Below are 12790 nucleotides of genomic sequence, written 5' to 3' on the forward strand. Positions count from 1 at the left end.
GAATTTTTTTTGCATTATGATTAATGAACTGAAACGCACAGCAGACCAATGTTTTGGCAAGGCCATGTTATAAAGAACTTTCCGTACTAATTCTTTCTAAATATTGACAAATGTAATGTGGTTGCTGTGCAGTCAGGTGTTTTTGTCAGGTTGTCAGATAGGAAACCTAACCTAGAAACCGCACAAAAAAATTAAAAGGATAAGATAAAGGATAAAGATAACAGGGTCTCTCTGACCCAGCTTCATAACATACAAATAACATTGCAATTTATGTGTAAAACGCCTGAATGCACGGCAAATACATGACATTTTGGCAGTATTCAGTATGATTCAGTAGCATAATGTATGGAAGTTGGGGCGTATCATGGCCTTGCCATAGCATTGGTCTGCTGTGCGGCAGAATCGGCTCATAAATCTCATAATTTCTGTCGTTTCCTGGCCCTTTCTACATTATAAGACCTGGAAAACGGTTTTCAGCAACGCTTTCTTCACGTTTATTGAGTTTCTTTCTGTAGAATTCAGCAGCAATCTGCAAACAAACTTTCAAAAAACTGCAAATATGTTTGTAGATCACCCAGGGACATTAAAAATAAATATGTTTGCAAGTTGTTACTGTATTCTACCAAAAGGAAGACATGTTTGCTACTGGATTCTACGAAAAGTGAATCAAGAGTACAAAATGAACAAAATATCCAATCTAGTAATTCTTCTGAATGATTATTAAATCTTATAATTTCTGACGTTTCCTGGCCCTTTCTACCTTGAAAGACCTGGAAAACGGTTTCCAGCAACGCTTTCTTCACGTTTATTGAGTTTCTTTCTGTAGAATTCAGCAGCAATCTGCAAACTTTCAAAAAACTGCAAGTATATTTGTAGATCACCCAGGGGCATTAAAAATAAATATGTTTGCAAGTTGTTACTGGATTCTACCAAAAGGAAGACATGTTTGCTACTGGATTCTACGAAAAGCGAATCAAGAGTACAAAATGAACAAAATATCCAATCTAGTAATTCTTCTGAACGATTATTAAATCTTATAATGTCTGACGTTTCCTGACCATTTCTACCTTAAATGACCTGGAAAACAAGTCTCAGCAATGCTTTATTCACCTTTATTGAGGTTCTTTTTGAAGAATTCAGCAGCAATCTGCAAACAAATTTTCAAAAAAACTGCAAGTATGTTTGCAGATCACCTAGGGGCATTAGGAAATAAATCTGTTTGCAGATTGCTACTGGAGGGTACAAAAAGGAAGACATGTTTGCTACTAAATTCTACTAAAAGTGAATCAAGAGTACAAAATGAACAAAATCTCCAATCTAGTAATTCTTCTGAATGATTATTAAATCTTATAATTTCTGACGTTTTCTGACCATTTTTATCATGAATGAGCTGGAAAATGGATTTCAGCAATGCTTTCTTCACCTTTATTGAGTTATTTTTGAAGAATTTAGCAGCAACCTGCAAACAAATTTCAAAAAACTGCAAGTATGTTTGCAGATTATCCAGAGGCATTAGAAAATAAATATGTTTGCAGATTGCTACTGGAGTCTACAAAAAAAAACAGTTTTGCTACTGGATTCTACAAAAAGTGAATCACATGTTTTCTCAAAATTATCAGTGGTCTATCATCTTGATTACTCACTTTACTTCACATTATCATCTAGAATCAAGTTTATAATATAATACTTAATAAGCAATTGTTTAAATTAACTGACGTCTTTGTCTCTTTGCTACTGAATAGCAAGATCACCATTTAGTTCTGATTTAATTTGATGAAAAGCACCCCTATCAGTACCACTTTGCAATCGATTGTTTGTCGTGATTTTAGAAATACTTAAACTATTTTCCACATCGGTGGTGGCTAAAATATCACTTTTCTCAAATAACACTGTGTCTTCTTCCCTTTTTTCCAGGATGTCTAATCGCCTCGACATGTCTATGACGGATTCTATACTGTGGGATGTGATGGTTCGTTTTTCGTTTGATAAAATTTGTTTGGATGGCTTTTGCTTTACTGATGTGATATCGGTTAGAAGAGGAGGCGTTTGCTTGCCGGTGCTGGGAGAACGCTCCTGCTTTCCTTGCTGCTGAGCTGCAGGCGTCGTTTTGTGCTCTGCAGCCTCCGCGTTGCTGATATTGTCCTGCTTTTTCCATTTCGTCCGGCGATTTTGGAACCATATTTTCACCTACAAAAATCAATATTCATTTAATGACCATTATAATGATTTATACAATTTACATCAACAAACATTTTATATTTGGTTTATGATATTCGTTACCACATACTTCTTCATTTTTGATATACTTTTTGGGTCCAATTTTATTCAACGTTCTATAAGTTTATTGTTTTATCAATTTCAATCTACATCATATTATGAGTCTACTATTTTCATATTCGATATTATAACTCCTAGTACTGCATCCTGCAGTATTACATAGACAGTACCAGGACTAGATCTGAGTACCTCTGGCACGCAAATCAGACTGAGGGGGCGTCCATTAATCACTTTGTTAATCGGGTTTAACAAAAAATGACAAAATACCACGTGGTGGAGAGAGAGGTATAGTAAGATATCACGTGTATTTATTTTTCACCAGAATTAAAATAAAAATCTTAACAGTTTTAAAAAAAATCCGTGATTAATGGACACCTCCTAAGACTATGTTCAATGCACTCTTGAATAATTTTTATTAACCTCCTAAAAAGATTTCCGAGAAAATCTGATTTGCTCATTTTATATTTTCTCGATGTTTTAAGTAATTCTGAAGCGTTTGACAACATTGGAAGAAATATGTAAGCACATGTGCCTTTATAGAGAATATGTAACTTTATGTATGCTAAAATTTGATGCCTCATCTACGTCTTGTTTACGTTTTCTCAGAGACGACTGCACTGATTTTAAAATTTTAAAAACCATTTGATGAAACTCAATTGGGACTCTCATTGATTAGTTTAGCGAGAAGGTCAGACAAGCCGTTTCTCTAGATTTAATAGAAAAGTGCAAAATTTTTCGTCATCGCAAAAATCCTGAACTGATAATAAAAATTTAAAAACAGTTCGAAAGCAAACAATATAATTTCTAAAACATGATGAATTCGAATATTATTTCTAAATCATGATATTAGTTTTTGGTGAAGATAGGCTGAGATTTTCTTGATACAAAATCCGATTTTGATAAACCTTTGTATGATAATAGAATTTTTATATTATGAAGATTTTAAAATTTATAGACCTACAGAAAATAGTTGAATTTTAAACATTTTTCAAAGTTCGTAATTTTTCGTTCACTTCTACGGTTTTGTTTTAAAATTGAGAAATTGATGGTACTTTCCGTACCGTAATGAAATATTCGAAAAATATTAAATGTTTTCTAACAGTAACGTATATATGTTTACACACAAGTGAATAAACAAAACTTAATCAATCGATTTTAAAATAAAGTACATTGTATAACATTTATAAGAACTAGACACATTGAATTGCAAACTTAAAATTATTTATTTGAAGAATATAAGTGAGTTTCGAACTTTAGCTAGAATTAAAATTAAACTCCAAATTATTTTCGATATTCAACAAAAATAATTTTTGAAAATTACACTTTTTTTAAAAAAAAAAAATTAAAAAAATCTTTTTGGATAATACAAATCGTAAGTTCCGTTCTTTCAAAAACTATTTCTATTTTCTGCACTCTTTGCCTCGTATCTCTAAAACGGTTGGGCCAATTTTTGCCAAAAACTAATCAGCACGTTTCCTTATGAATAAGAATCGATTGTTTTTTAAATCATTCAAATCGGTTGTTCCGTACGCCCAAAATTGTTAACAAAATGTTGTATCTACACACACATACATCCATTTTTTCTAAGGTATGCCAAAGTATTCAAAAACCTCTGAAACGTAAAGATATGCAAAAATTTTCAATTTCGATTTTTGGACGCAAAAATTTTCAATTTTGATTTTTATCTTTAATTTAAATAAAAACAGTCAAACAAACAATTGCGTTTATATAGTCGTTTTTCTATATTCAATAAAAACCAAAATGTAGCATGCAGTGTTATTTTTTTTCACAAACTCGTATTTTTTAACTTTCTGTAAGTTTCACTTTGCACATCATACAAACAAATTTATATAAAGCTCATTTGATCAATTTTTATGGGGTGCAAAAACTTCTAAATCTGAAGTATAAAGAGTATTGATTTCAAAGCTATTTTTACCAATTGTAAGAGAAAATTCGCCACGTCTAATAATATACAGAAAAACTACAGAACCATAACGGTGGTCTTAAAACTGCAAGGAAGTTGCGTCTATAGATTCCTAAGATTCAATCCAATGGCAAGATAATAAAATTAATGTTATTAATTTGTGTACGATTAAAAGTTGCTAGTTCGACGAGTAATTCTATTTAAATCATTGCAGTAAATATCAATCATCTGCGCAGCCTTTGTGGCGCCCAAGGAACATTTGCTAGCTAATCCCCGACCAGAAAAGACTAATTGCTGCCGACAATCGCAGTATGTCTATTTAAAACGCAGCACATAGCAGGAGTCCTCAACATTCTAAGCACCTAGAACATTTGCTAGAACATTGATTGAACAGGACAAATGATAAGCTCATAAGGCTACCTCATCATACCAACATACGATTACAACAATCTTAAATCATTTCATTAACACTATCAATAAATAAACTGCATAGAAGTCCATTATGAAGTATATCTGTATATAATATCTGTATATAAAAATATGCAACTTTGTAATACTTAGTAGCCATCATGAACAAAAAACATGTAGACTTCCTCTAAACTTCCAAAAGTGTCTGAGATATAATTCTGAAAAAGATATATCTTCGGCCTGATAGAATGAAGCTGTACTGCTTTAATATTTTTAATATATATTAAATTGTAGAGAGTTATTATGTTAAACAACGCGTAAAGAAATATTGTGTTCATAATTTCACTCATCATGTATGTTTGAAGAACTTCATGTAATTAAAATTAACATACATTCATTGACTGCTTGTTAACTTCCCGTAGGGTAAGTTATAGTAATCGTCCAAAAATCGAAATCAAAAATTTTTACATTTCTCGACGTTTTGAAGGTTTCTGAACATTTTGGCATACTTCAGAAAAAATGGATGTGTGTGTGTGTGTGTGTTTTGTATGTCCGCGTTTTTTCGTCCACGTTTTCGGGCGCACGGATCAACCGATTTGAATGGTTTAAAAAACATTCGATTCCTATTGATAGGGAGATGTGCTGATTAGTTTTTGGCAAAGGCAGGTCCAGCCGTTACGGAGATATGGAGCAAAGAGTGCAAAAAATAGAAAGCGAGTTTTTGAGAGAACGGATCAACCGATTTGAAAGGTTTAAAAAACTTTAGATTCCTATTGATAGGGAGATGTGCTGATTAGTTTTTGGCAAAGGTAGGCCCAGAGGTTTCGGAGATACAGAGCTAAATTTAAAAAAAATGGCTGTTTTTGAGAGAACTAAGCGTCCGATTTAAATGATTCAAAGAACTTTCTGCTTTTTTCAACAAAATAATTGATTTTGGAAAAAAAAATTTTTTGTTTCTAATTTTTTTTTCCAAAAAATTTTTTTGTAATTTTGGATTAAAAATTCAAAAAATCACCCAAGCTAAGCACAGTCTAAGCGCCACTCTGGTACAAATATTTACCCAAGTGCGTTTAGACTGTTTGTGTACTGGAGCACTTTTCCAATTTTGTAAAAAATATTGAAAAATGTGAAAATGCCGCCAAGCTGAGCACAGTATAAGTGAAAATGTCGCACAGAATTATTTGCAAATGCGTTTAGACTGTGACTATGCGGGAGCACTTTTTCAATTTTGTGTAAATTTGGCAAATATTTTTTTTTTGGAATTTGATTCGAAATGAAATGACGATTGTTAATGTTCTGGAGATGATAAATTGATTTATTTATAATTAACTTTCCATAGGGTAAGTAATCGCAAAAAAATCGAAAATGAAAATTTTTATATATCTTCACGTTTCAGAGGTTTGTGAATATGTTGGCATACCTTGGAGAAAATTGATGTATGTGTGTGTGTGTGTGTATGTGCGTGCATGTGTGTGTTAGGATACAAATTTTCGTCGACGATTTCGGGAACACGGATGAAGCAATTTGAAAAATTCAAAAAACATTCGATTCGTATTGATAAGGAGACGTGCTGATTAGCTTTTGTCAAAGGCAGGTCTAGCCGTTCCGAAGATATGGGGCAAAAAGGGCCAAAAACGGTAACTCAGTTTTTAAGAGAACGGAGCGTCCGATTTGTATAGTTCAAAAAACATTTTACTTGTATTAACAAGATGAAGATTTGATCAAATTTTCATGAAGATAGGTCTAGCGGTTTCGGAGATCTAGTAAAAAAAAACTAAAAAAAAATTAAAAAAAAAATAACATTTGGCGGTCAACAATAATCATTAGACATTAGACATATGCATATCAAATTATCAGATATTTTATTGAGATTTTAACAATAAGTATAAGTTTTGTTTACATTCCTATGGGTTCCGAACCAATGTTTTTCCGTTAGACAGCGACGCGGCGCTTACGCGCTTTATATTTTGTCTCTAAGCAGTTAAAGAAGTACGATTGCTTTGAAAAAAAGTTCAGATCTTCCAAAATCTGTCAAAATGAAGATAACATTTTTTCAAAAAAAAAAATTTTATAAAAAAAATTGTTTAAAAATTTTTTTTTAAAAAAAAATTTTTTTTTCAAAAAAAAGTAATTTTTTGTCCAATTTAAAATTTCAAAAAATAATAATTTTTGGCACGGGAAGTTCCAGCAATTTGCCTTAGGGCACGATGCCTTAATTGCCTTAAGACAGAATTCCACTTACAGCTAGTTTTTTTACTATTTCGCTCGCGATACAGTCTCATTTTTTGAGCAGCTGTAATAACTGTCTTATCTATAAAAATAATTTCCATTTTAATAACCTCAAAAATATATAGTAACCACGAATAATACGAATTACTTCCATAAACTTACGTTTCAGATTTTTCATTTGTTTTATTATTTTCACTACACAATCAAAGCAATCATACTCGAGCGACACGACGACCAATCACAATCGACCCGTTATCGAGTGCGAATGACGAATCTTTGGCACTCGACTCGGTCGTAACGCTTTCCGTTGCATTTGTACAGATTGCGCGCCTAACGTAGTTTTACTTCAAAAATCAATCATGAACGTTTACACCAAAATTATCTTTTCTCCGTTATTATTATTTACATTGATAGTTTTTTTTTTTAAAAATTACTATGTGTGGTTATTCAAATCAAATTGTCATCCGAGTCAAAAACTATTAGGAATTTGAGCTTGTTCGTAATTCTGCGGTAAGGATCCTTGTTTTGATACCACAAGATTCCTAGGTTCCAAAATTAAACCCAGGATCAATTTATGTCTCTGACAGCTTGATACCAAGCATTTTTGACTAGAAACTTTAGATCTAAATATGATTTCAAGTAAAAAGAGCCTTTCTGTGCATTACTGCAATCAAATCACGATTGGAAATTAGAGACAACTATCTGTACTCCAGTCAATGGAGCGTTTAGGGTCTCAATTTTTTTACTGTGCTCTAATTTGCATGAAATTTTAGAATTAGGGTCATCTTACCCTCAAGATCAAAAGTGAATACAATTTGAAATCCCAACATGATTTTTTTTTTTTTTTTTTTAGATTATTAAAATTTCACAATTTTTTTAAAGATTGCGATACCCATTCATGTTAGTTAATCCATACTGTCGAAAATATCTTATTTTCGACCGCCAAATGGCATTTTTCTAAACTTTTTTTCTGAATTTCCGACCAGCTGAATCTGCCTTTACAACAATTCGATCAAATTTTCATTGCATCAATACAAGTGAAATGTTTTTTGATTGAATCATTGAAATCGGATGCTCCGTTCTATCAAAAACTTAATTACCATTTTCTGGATTACCCGACTTTTGCCAAAATTAATCCAAATCGGTTGATCCGTGCTCTCCAAAACGTGGACAAAAAATTGTATCCATAAGTACGCACACACATACATACATCCATCGATAAGGAAATGCAAATATCAATTTTTTCTAAGATATGCTAAAATGTTCAGAAACCTTTGAAACGTAAAGACGTAAAGATTACTATAATTTACTCTACGGGAAGTTAACAAATTCAGCAAATATTCAAGAAATTTGCAGAAAAATAGTGATACAACTACGATGTCCAGATTTGACATCTATAATCTTTCAAGTTTCATCAAATAGCACAAAAAAAAAGAAAAAAGAAAAAAGAAAAAAAAAGACAAATAGAAAGAAATAAAAAATAAAAAATGAAGAAATAGCTATATTTTACACCAAAGAATCTACCTAGTGTCAGTTGTACTAAAAATGATAATTTTAGCACAGAGTTTTTCGAAATTTAAAATTAGGAATTTTGATCAAGTCCCACGATTTAGAAATTTATTATTTGAATTTCATATGCATTTAATACAAAATTGGTTAGCATAGTTCTAAAAAAATATTTTCTTCTCATACAATTTATTCTACTCAGCGCTGGAAGACCCATTTGGGAACTAATAAATAAATATGTCATTTTTGTACTAATTTATAATTAATATATTAATTAATATGCTGGTATTGAATAATTACTAATTATTCAATATTAACATTTCAAATTCAGGCGGGGAAATTGTTTTTACATATTCATATTATTACTGTTGCCATAGCAAAATAATATTACTGCAAATCTCATAGAAATAAATTTCACCAAACATATCACCCAACACAAATAAACAAATGAATTAAAAATTATATTCTGAAATTTGTAAACGTGAGTCGTACAAAAGTTTGTGAAGCAAAATAATAAAGTTAAAGGACAACTGTGATAATAAACGTAAGTAAACTAATAAGTATAATTTATATACTATTATTTATAAAAGTAAATAATAGAATTTGTTTAATATTTTTCACTTTATTATACAGGAAAATAATATATAGACCAGATTTATTTCGGAGTAAAGTGAGACGCCATAAGTTCACTTTGAATTTTTACTTTATTGTGATTATTTCAAAATTAAACTTTCTGATATTATTGTTAAGAAATCTAACACAAAACTTGTAATTTCCATAAAAGGACTATATTTAATTGTTTTAATTCGGGTCCCTGAAGTTTGCGGTATAAATATTTTTTTACTAATATTTACAAAGAAATTATCTTAAATCTCTGAACAATTTACCACTTGATTATATTATGTATGTAGATTATTACTTTGATATTATTTTCAAAAAATCTAACTTTTTGTTTCTTTAAAAAGACAATTCTAAATTATTTGAATTGAGTCATTTGAAATTTGCGGTATATATTTTTTTCACTACTATTTACAGAATCATTATTTTTAAATATTTGACAGCAATTCCCCAAAAATGTACTCCACTTCATTAGTACTTGGATGATATAGCTTTTATATAATTTATGGTCACTTTTTTCATAAATGTGTTATTTTAATTAGTCGAATTTGGATTTTTAGATAAATGTTTCTACTGATTTTTATATAGGGTAGGCCGGAGCACAAATGTCCAATTCGACTTTGAGCAATTATATTGTGAAAACAAACAAACAACTATAATTGTCAGATATACCTGACTATGTTCAGTGAAAGCCCCAGATAAATTCAACATTGTAGAAATGTGGGCCCTTGACCCTGGCCCTTTTTACCCCTTAGTTGAGGTGAAACGAGACGAACAAGGGGCAATAAGTCCGAGCTCTTATTTTTAATTTTATTGGGATTTTACTAAATAATAGCTACATTATTCAACCAAAATGAATTTTATGGGTGCATTTTTTACAGATATAACCCTGCATATAACCTTGATCTGGCATTTTGTCAGAAATATTCATCAGCAGAGTTGGAATAACTATTTAATTAATTTCTTTCTATTCTTTTTCTATTTTTTTAAATAACTTATATGTTATGTTGTGGCTCTCACATGCTGCAAGAATTAGTAAGTTGGCTTAACATTTTAATTTCAGTCAAAAAAATGTCAAATAATTCAAGCTGCTAAATCTGGTTCACTTTCTTAACTAATCAGATCAAACAAAAAGTGATCGATTTAAATTCATTATTTGGGTCTAAAAAAAATATTTTTTTTTTATTTCCATAAAAATAGCAATCAGGATACAATGAAATCTTATAAGCTATTGTTACATAAAAATAATAATTTAGATTTCACTCCATGGAGAGATGTCTAGATTAGTGGTGTATGACATCGTGACTTGAGGTAAATTGCTGGAACTTCCCGTACCAAAAATATTAGAAAAAAAACTTAAAAAAATAGATTTTTGAGAAATTTTAAATTTTTGAAAGAAATGAATTTTTGGAATGTTTTTTTGATTTTGGAAATTTTGAACTATATTTCAAAGCAATCGCACTGCTTAGCTGCATAGAGACAAAATTTCGAAGCGCGTAAGCGTCGCGTCACCGTTTAATGGACAAACGATGTTACGGAATTCTAATCATCATTTTTTACCGCCAAATGGCATTGTTTTACTTTTTTACTAGATCTCTGAAACTGCTAGACCTGCTTAATCAAAAATTTATTCAATTCTTCATCTTGTCAATACAAGTAAAATGTTTTTTGAATTATTCAAATCGGTTGATCGCTGCACACACACACATGCACATATATATGCACACATACATCCATTTTTTCTATGGTTTGCCAAAATGTTCAGAAACCTTTGAAACGTAAAGATATATAACTATTTTCATTTTCGATATTTTTGCGATTACTATAACTTACCCTACGGAAAGTTGACAAGTTTAAATGAAATCAATACCGCCTAAAATTGAACAAATTCTAATTAAAATCAACTCTGTATTTTCTGTTACTGGCGCTATCTACTCTTTCAAAGAAGTTGCCTATCATTGCAGCATAAAAGTCCCAGTTAAAGCATATTCCATCTTATAAACATATTTTTTTTATTAATATCGTTTTACTATTTCGAAAATTAGTTGTCCAGTATGCCGCGAATGCCGAAGCCAGAAATGCGCAACATGCTGGAGAAGCAAATAAAGTTCCATTTGGTCACCGTAGGAGTTTTGATGGTCAGTGCCTACACATTGGCACGAGCATTCATTTATGAACCGAGCAAGAGGAGATATGCCGAGTTTTACAAGTAACTTAATTCATTATATTAATTTGTAAGATTTTTCACAAACATCTTATTCCAATCCAAAACATACAATTTATCCAAATACATTTAATTCTGACGGTTGCCTTCTGAAAGTAGTACAAGTTCAACAAGAAGATGAGGTACTTTGTGCTGGATTGTAATTCAATAAAGAGAATAAAAAAAACTAGCTGTAAGTGGAATTCTGTCTTAAGGCAATTAGGGCATCGTGCCTTAAGGCAAATTGCTGGAACTTCCCGTACCAAAAATTATTATTTTTTTTAAAAACGATTAACATTTTTGAAAAAATTTTACTTTGCAAGAATAAGATTTTTGAGAAACTATAAATTGGACAAAGAATTACTTTTCTTGAAAAAAAAATTATTTTTTTAAAAAAATTCTAAAAAAAATTTTTAATTTTTTTTTTTTCTGAAAAAAATGTTTTTTTAATTTTGACAATTTTGGAAAATCTGAACTTTTTTCAAAGCAATCGTACTGCCGCAACTGCATAGAAACAAAATATAAAGCGCGTAAGCGCCGCGTCGCTGTCTAACGGATAAACATTGGTACGGAACCCATAGGAATGTAAACAAAATTCATACTTATTGTTAAAATCTCTATAAAATATCTGATAATTTGATGTGCATAGTCTAATGATCATTTTTGACCGCGAAATGGCATTTTTTTTTTACTTTTTTTCGTTAGATCTCCGAAACCGCTAGACCTGCCTCCATGAAAATTTGATCAATTCTTCACCATGTCAATACAAGTAAATGTTTTTGAATTATTAAAATCGGACGCTCCGTTCTTTTAAAAACTGAGTTACCGTTTTCGGCACTTTTTGCCCGTATCTTCGGAACGGCTAGACTTGCCTTCGCCAAAACTAATCAGCACGTCTCCTTATCAATACGAATCGAATGCTTTTTGAATTATTCAAATCGGTTGATCCGTGTTCCCGAAATCGTCGACGAAAAATTTGTATCCGCACATACATAAACACACATACATACACACACCACACGCACACACACACACACACATACATCCATTTTTTCTAAGGTATGCCAAAATGTTCAGAAACCTCTGAAACGTAAAGATATATAAAAATTTTCATTTTCGATTTTTTTGCGATTACTATAACTTACCCTACGGGAAGTTAATTAGAACTTTTATCCCGGATTGTCACGAGTTTTCGAAAAGTATAGGTTTAAATTTATTCTTCGCAATTACTTGATAACGAAATTACAACTACCCATCAAAAATGTAAAAATGATACACGTATATTATATTACAAGACAAACAATGAATTAATTGTTTTGAAAAAAATTACCTAATACAAAGTTCTAAAGGTGAGTTAAAATAGCCTCTCAGAATATTAATTCAAACTTTTATTTTCAATTTCGCAAAAATTAACAAAAATTATAAACACTAACGAACAAATACTAACTTTTTCAAATTAATTATGAAAAAAATTGAACAGAATCGAACATAGATAAAAAAATGTAAGATATAAGGATATAACATAAAATCATAGGCAAAGGAGAGTATAACATACAATCGAATATTAAAGGTTATTCTATAACTCCACAATTTTGTTTAGCAAACCTCTCTCTGGATTGCTAATC

This window comes from Ctenocephalides felis, unplaced genomic scaffold, assembly GCF_003426905.1.
Source record: "Ctenocephalides felis isolate EL2017-DRISC unplaced genomic scaffold, ASM342690v1 CF-g0.4_SCAFFOLD_03573, whole genome shotgun sequence".
Lineage (NCBI taxonomy): Eukaryota > Metazoa > Arthropoda > Insecta > Siphonaptera > Pulicidae > Ctenocephalides > Ctenocephalides felis.